Below are 7,560 nucleotides of genomic sequence, written 5' to 3'. Positions count from 1 at the left end.
AGCAGGAGCTGAGAAGGCAGCAGGTCAGGTGACAGGACGGGCATCACCGACGAAGAGTTTGTCGTATCAGAGCGTGACCATGGGAGTACAGGGTGGAAGACAAAATCCTTGGGAGAGAGGAGGTCAAGGACCAGAAGGGCGAGGCAGTGGAAGGGTTGTCTATGTAGAAATAAAAAGGGCCCGGCCGGTGAGGCTCGGTGCCTGAGCGTCGACCTATGAGCCAGGAGGTCACTATTCTATTCCTGGTCAGGGCACATGCCCGGGTTGCGGGCTCGATCCCCAGTGTGGGGCGAGCAGGAGACAGCCAATCCATGATTCTCTCCCATCACTGATGTTTCTCTCTCTCCTCCCCTCTCCCTTCCTCTCTGAAATCAATAACAATATTTTTTTTAAAAAGAAAAGGGGCAGTCTGGGGATTATTAGATGACTGCTAGTAAAACAAGGAGGGATAGTGGCTGGTAGAATATAACAATGAGAGGTTTGAAGCCGAGAATTTTAGGAAGGAGGGAAAGCAAACGGTTTGAAAGCAGCCACGAGCAACAGAGAAGCACAGACCCATCTCCTGTGAGTGTTACCAGGAAGGTGGGCGAGGACAGCGCCGCACTGGAGAAGCCTGCAGGGTGAGCTAAGCTTCAGCTGGAGCAGAGGAAGCTACACTCAGAGGACAGGCTGAGAAGCAGGGGTCCACCTGAAGCCTGACGAGAAAGGGTCTGAGCGACGGGGAGGAAGCACCTGGGCCCACGCCACCTTTGGGCACAGCATCACCTTGACTGTTGCGAGCGACCTAATCTCTGCTTTGCTCCAGTTTCCTGTCTGTACACGGGGAATAATCATGGCATGTAGCTAGAGTGTCAATGTAAGAATTATATTCAACAATACAAGGCAGGCATCGAGAAAGACCTTAAAACTGTGCACCGAGCACACAGTCTGTATGTTAGCTATTGCTACAGGCTGCTTTCTCTTCTGCATAATCATTTTAGAATCTTTATTTTCACTTAACATTTGAGTAACATTAAAAAGTCTTAGATGTTCAATAAGATTATGAAATGTAAGGGGGAGGATGATAACATGTGTTTGTCTGAGTCTCTGCAGGTCAAGGACTGCGGACACCGGAAGCTCAGCAGCAATCCATGAGCTCACAGCGTGGTGACCTCTGCAGGAGATGTCGCTCTGTCCTCCATCTCCCTCATCTGTCCTGCAGATGCCAAGGGATATCACTAATCTTTCTGGAAAACAGGGATGCAGGGCAAGGATGAACAGAAATGGGAGATAATCACTCACAGGTCTGCACCAACCTGAATCTCTTCTCCACTTCCTCTCTGTAAATAACTCTACACCTAAGAACACACTCTTCTGTCTCCTTTCAACAGACGTTGGTGCACAATGTTACCAAAGGCTTTCTGGACAAATGAGTAGCTTTTCTCAAAGAAAAGGATTCCAGGACAGAAAGGGTAAGTGGAAGGTGAGTGACATTCCAAGAACAAGGTGACATGTGCAGCTTGAGTGACAATCTGAGACACTAACATCCCAATATACAACCAAACCAACTCTACTGTTACTCTAACTCGCTAATAAAAGCCCTTTCTCTAAAAATAAAACAAAGGAATGCTGGAAGTATCCAGAAGCCACACATTTTAATTACATGAAAAGCTTTTGGAAAATATATTTATCAGCTCTATGAAAAAGGGGGTATCCTCCCACCTGGCAGGTGTGGCTCAATGGTTGGGTGTCAACCTATGAACCAGGAGGTCATGGTTGGATTCCCAGTCAGTGCACATGCCCAGGTTGTGGACTCGATCCCCAGTGTGGGGGGTGTAGGAGGCAGCCGATCAGTGATTCTCTCTCATCATTGATGTTTCTATCTCTCCCTTCCTCTCTGAAATCAATAAAAAGATATTCTTTAAAAATGGGGGGTTCCTTCTCAGCTTAGGAGCAATCATGAAAAAAAAAAAGAAGAGGATGTATATATTCAACCACTATTTGCTGAGTGCCTGCTACATACCAGGCAGCTCAAGGTACCAGTTACATAAGAAAAAATTTGAGTACATAAGAAAATAGCAAAACTAAAATAAATAGCACAACCAATGTGGAAAACTTTGCATTAATAATTTCAAAAGGTTAAAAATCATGACAGAAATTTACTCAAACTTACAAAAATAATCTAGACCATAACAGGTAAGAGATTAAAGTATTACCAAATTAGTTCTATATGGGAAAATAAAAATGGGCTTCCCATGTTTGGAAAACACTAATTTTGTTAATAATCAAGGGAGTGCGAGATAAACAATCTGAGCTACATCGTCCATCTGGCCTAAAGGAGTGGGCTCATGGACACCGTCCACCGGGAAAGTGGCTGGAGAGGAGGCCTGTGCGGTGTCTCCCTGCAGGCCATCCTAAAGCCTCTCCAGACAGCAACACACAGGGAAAGCGAGTGCAGCGCTGTCTCTGGCCAGGGCAGGCCCCGCCCACACGAAAACTGAGGAAACAGTGGTGTAAGTGGCTGGGAAATGTAGGCAAGACATTAATGGCAGCATAATTTAGAAAACCTGAAATAGTAATGCCGGTGAAAGTCGCTTTTAGAAGCCACAATTATGAACATGGAAAAATAGTAATGACATAATAATTAACTAAATCTAGTAATATAAAAATACACACATATATACTTTGAACTGAAAATAAAATAGAATGAAAGAATCAGAAAATTTTTGTAATGTTCTGAATGCTGTTAACTTTTTATTAAAAAGATCAGTTTGTTTTTATTTAAGATAACCCTATCTTAAAACATAGCAGTATGTTTTGAAAGAGAACATATACCTGATACTCGCCGATCATATCTACTAGGGGGTGGAACTGCAAAAGAAAGAAGAAACAACATTTAGTCATCAGAATATCATATGACCCCATTTATCCTCCCATTTTGCAAAGATCTTTGACAAAAGAACTAGGTACCACAACACCAAGTACTGGGTCAATTCACACGCTTCCATAATCAACCACAGACAGTTCAGCATGATCATATAAAGACAATATAAAGAATACGGATGATGTATTATAGAATTGTACCCCTGAAACCTATATAATTTTATTAACCAATATCCCCCCAATAAATTCAATTAAAAAGACAATATAGAGAATAATATCTCTCTTCAAAAAAAGGCTCTTTATATCTTCAATGTACTTTTTGACAATTTTATTTCTGCTCACATCCATGTTCCATCTAATTTATATCATACCAAATGAATAAGAAATCTACCAAATGTATTGGTAATGTTATTACATCAAATAGTTAAATGTTTCCTTTAATATTCTTTAAAAACAATCCCAAGACCTGCTAGATAATAGCATTTAAGTTTCATTTTCAAATAATTTAATGAGTATTACAAGAAAATGAAAAATAAATTAACCATTAAGTTACAGTCTCAATTATGGGTGGATTTTCTCCTGCCCGTGGTTAGTGTAAAGAAAAAACAACAAAAAACCCACACATTTTATCTTTGCTAATTTTTCTATTTTTCACTTGTCATTCCTTGTTTGATGGTTACCTAAATTCTCACTACTAAACTATATCATCTTAATAAGCTTCTTTTTTTTTAACCTTCAAAGCTTAATCTGATTATCTTTATTTTTTTAAAAAATCTTCTCAACTTCCAAAAATGAGAAATGTGAGTATTCATGAAAAACAAATTGAAGGCAGCTTAGAGAGCCTAACTGAACTAATGTGAGGTCTCTGAGACAAACAGACCCAGGAAGGAGGCAAATGCTTATCCTATATAATAAAAGCCTAATACACTGTGTCCCTTCGACGGGTCAGCCATTCAACCAATCAAGCATAATATGCTAATGATAGGCTAAGGCCACTCAGCCACTCATTATGATGTGCACTGACCACCAGGGGGCAGACAGTTGGCTGGTCAACCAGTCACTATGACGTGCACTGACCACCAGGGGGCAGACAGTTGGCTGGTCAACCAGTCACTATGACGTGCACTGACCACCAGGGGGCAGACAGTTGACCTGTAGGTTAGCTTGCAGCTAGGGTTCGGTTGATCAGGACTGAGCAAGACAGGCTGGACATGCCCTGGAGCCCTCCCGCAGCCCCTCTCCGGCTGGCCAACCTCCTGAGTCTCTCTGGCCCGGATCATGCACCGGTAGGGTCCCTCAGCCTGGCCTGTGCCCTCACAATCAGGGGCCCCCTGGGGGATGTTGGAGAGTTGGTTTCAGTCCAATCCCTCAGGCCAAGCCGAGAGACCCCACTGGTGCATGTATTCATGCACCAGGCCTCTAGTTTATTATAAAGGGTTAGAATTATCTTTCTGCTCAGCATGGGGTCAAAGTCAAGTTACTGGAACAAATGGGGGAGGAAGGAATCAAAAGAAAGCCCCAGTCATTACTGGCAGAAAAGTCCCTCTCTACTTCTTCAATGAAACAGTAGATTAGTCAAAAAGAAAGATGATAAATTCAGTTCAAGTACAGGTACTATGTGCCATGCACTGTAGCAGACAATTTGGGAGACATCAGTGAATGAAAAAAAAGCCTCCTGATTTCATGGAGCTTGCATTCTAGTTTGATGGGCATGGGACAGGTTCCTTTGATCATTTGAAACACAAGTGCCTGTCACTCAGGTAGTAGAAGAAATAAAATGTACATCAGCTGAAGCTCTCATCCCAGGCCTTATGGTTTCTATAATTAAAGCCCACTCCACATTGGTATACAACCTAAAATTACAAAACACACACTGAAGTAATTCAGCATGGGTGCTAGCAGAGGACACCTCAAACAAAGCAGCAGACATCATCAAGATATAGAACTATTATAAAGTCAGAACAGCGTGTTTAAAACAATTAAAAACATAAAAATCTCAAAAGCATAGGGAAGAATAAGATACAACCAAAAACAACCAGGAGATTTGAAAAACAAAAAAACAACTTGAACATCTAAGAGAAAAATAACAGTCACTGAAATTAAAAACTATAATGCAAGGCATATTCTTAGTACATAACACCTAAAAATGCTGAAAATCCAAATTGCAAAATGATATCATCTTATTTATAGAAAACTTTACAGAATCCACAGACATGATAAAATTTCACTTTTATTCTGTCAAATCATATTTTATATAACTAATTCAAAGTAAACAAAATATATACACAGCCTTTATTATTTGTTTACTGATTGATTTTAGAGAGAAAGGGAGAGGTGGAGAGAAACATCAATTTATTTTCCCACTTATTTATGCATTCATTGGTTGCTGTTGTTTTAAAGGTTTTTTATTGATTTTTAGAGAGAGAGGAAGAAAAAAACATTGATAAGAGAGTAAAACATCCATCAGTTGCCTCCTGTATGCACTCTTACTGAGGGTCAAGCCTGCAACCTTTGAACTGGCAACCTTTCAGTGCATGGACACTCAACCAATGGAACCATACCGGCCAGCGCTGTTTTTTTTTTTTTAAGCTAGAAGAGGAAGGCGGGAGGGGGAAGAGAGAGAGACATCAATTTGTTGTTCTATTTATTTGTGCATTCATTGGTTGCTTCTTGTATGTGCCCTGATCTGAGATCTAACCCGTGACCTTGGTGAACTGGGAAGATGCTCTAACCAACTGAGCTAACTGGACGGCCTACATGTAGAGTCTTTAAAATAAACAATGTGTTAATACAAATAAAATTTCGTACAAAAAGATGAGAAAAAAATAATAAAATAAAGTGTTGAAATTCACTTAATTTGTTTCACAATATACTGAACTAGAATTTTTAAATGCAAACTTAAAATCACTATTTTCATATATCATGCAAAAAAGACAAAATGATTTTATATATTTTTTGTTCATATTTTTATTGATTTCAGAGAGAGGAGAGGAGAGGGCAAGAGAGATAGAAATATCAGTGATGAGAGAGAATCATCAATCGGCTGCCTCCTGCATGCCCCCTCCTTGGGCATGTGCCCTGACAGGGAATCAAACTGTGACCTCCTGGTTCATGGGTCATACTCAACCACTGAGCGACACTGGCCGGGCACGAAAGTACTTTTTAAATTCCTAAAGAATTCCCTGTTACTGTGAAAGAGTCCAAAAGTGTAAAAAATAAGTTGACTTGCAGTAGAAAATGTAATTAAAAACAAGGGACGTAAGGCATTTAGCTTGAATGAATGAGTGGATAAAAAGGTCAACAAAATGGGTAAAAACATGCTGCCTGATAAACTTGTATTATTTATTTATTTTTGTTATTTAACTTTTAATCAGTACGTGTCCTACAAGCTTTTTTAGGGCCAGAAGAAACCGCTGCAGTTGAACAAGATACACCAAGGCACACAGAGAATCAATCCAGACTACAACAAAGAGACCATCCTACTCTAATTTCACCACTGCCAGCACTCAAAGCAGAGCACATCAGACTCCATGTGAGTCAGACGAAATATTCAACTCGCATAACAAGCAGGAAAAACTCTTCCAGCAGAAAACAACGCCTAAAATGCACTGTGCTATCCAGCAGGGAAATAAGGATTCAGATATGGTGCCTGCTCACAAAGATCTTAGGAGCTGCGGGAGGAATAACCCAGAATGACCATATGATAACAGTGTGGTGTACACGACACCGCCGCTGAGCAGAGCACTCTCTGAGCACATGGGCAGTGTCCAGAGAGGGAAGGAAGGCCCCTGGTCTACAGAAAGGAAGGTCTAAGCGTGGAGGGTGGGAGATGAGTGAGCTTGTCATTCCAGGAAATAAAAGGAGTGTGATAGGAACATGAGCAACGCGGCAAAACAGCACAGACAGAGCAAACAGGTGAGCAAGTGCACTGGAACCAACCAGTGGCAGAGATCTTCAGGAGGATGCGCTGGTTACTTAGGTCTTTTCTTTCTCCATCTGGGGGAGGAGAGCAGAAACAAAGACTAAAGAACTTGATAAAGATTCCCTTAAATGTACTGTAAAACCAGAAAAGGGAAGTCTGGAGAATAGCGACCAAGGCTTAATGGTAGAGGAATTATTAATCAAGAAAAGAGGAAACAGACTCCCGCCCAGTCCTGGGGAGTGGCAGGCAAGCCCTCCAGGCCAGAATACCTGCCCTCTGGTTCTTCCGGTTCTCCACCAGCAGGCCCTCTGCCTCTCCAGCTGCAAGACCACTGGAAAGAGGGGAGGAGACACCCCACAGAGGGTGGAACTGAACTGAAGCCACTTGGAAATGTTCCCTGTGAGGGGGTCAACTGTGGGGCCAAGGGAGTCATGGAGACCGGGTTTTATAAAGACCATCCTGACTGCAGCTGGTGCAGGAAGGCAGTGGCTGAGGCCAGCTGTGTGGCTGTGGACGGAGGAAAACAAATGGATTCCAGAGATGTACACCGTTTAGTGACAGGCTCAATGTTTACTCCACAAATGTCAAAAAATAGAACTATATCCTTACAATTATTAAAGACAACATATTCAATATGGATATCACTCAATCTATAAATAAGGGTGCTGTCAGATTCCAAAATCATAAAATGTCAGAATGGCACAGTGTCTATAAAGTCATCCGGCACGGCCGCTCACATGGAACGCCACCCGACTCCTCCTTCCCTCATTACTCAT

At 41.7% G+C, this 7,560-nt stretch overlaps 1 long non-coding RNA gene across 1 annotated transcript; it reads left to right on the top strand.

Moving 5' to 3' along the window:
- Positions 1 to 299: 299 nt before the first annotated feature.
- On the top strand, positions 300 to 6,380 carry LOC111823954. Its single transcript, XR_002827062.1, has 3 exons — positions 300 to 1,283; positions 1,371 to 1,451; positions 6,252 to 6,380. It is a non-coding gene; the product is annotated as an uncharacterized LOC111823954 (long non-coding RNA).
- The last annotated feature ends 1,180 nt before the right edge of the window (positions 6,381 to 7,560 follow it).

This window comes from Myotis lucifugus, unplaced genomic scaffold, assembly GCF_000147115.1.
Source record: "Myotis lucifugus unplaced genomic scaffold, Myoluc2.0 scaffold_768, whole genome shotgun sequence".
Lineage (NCBI taxonomy): Eukaryota > Metazoa > Chordata > Mammalia > Chiroptera > Vespertilionidae > Myotis > Myotis lucifugus.
Note: the sequence above shows the minus strand (reverse complement) of the source record. Positions and strands in the feature narration are given on the sequence as shown.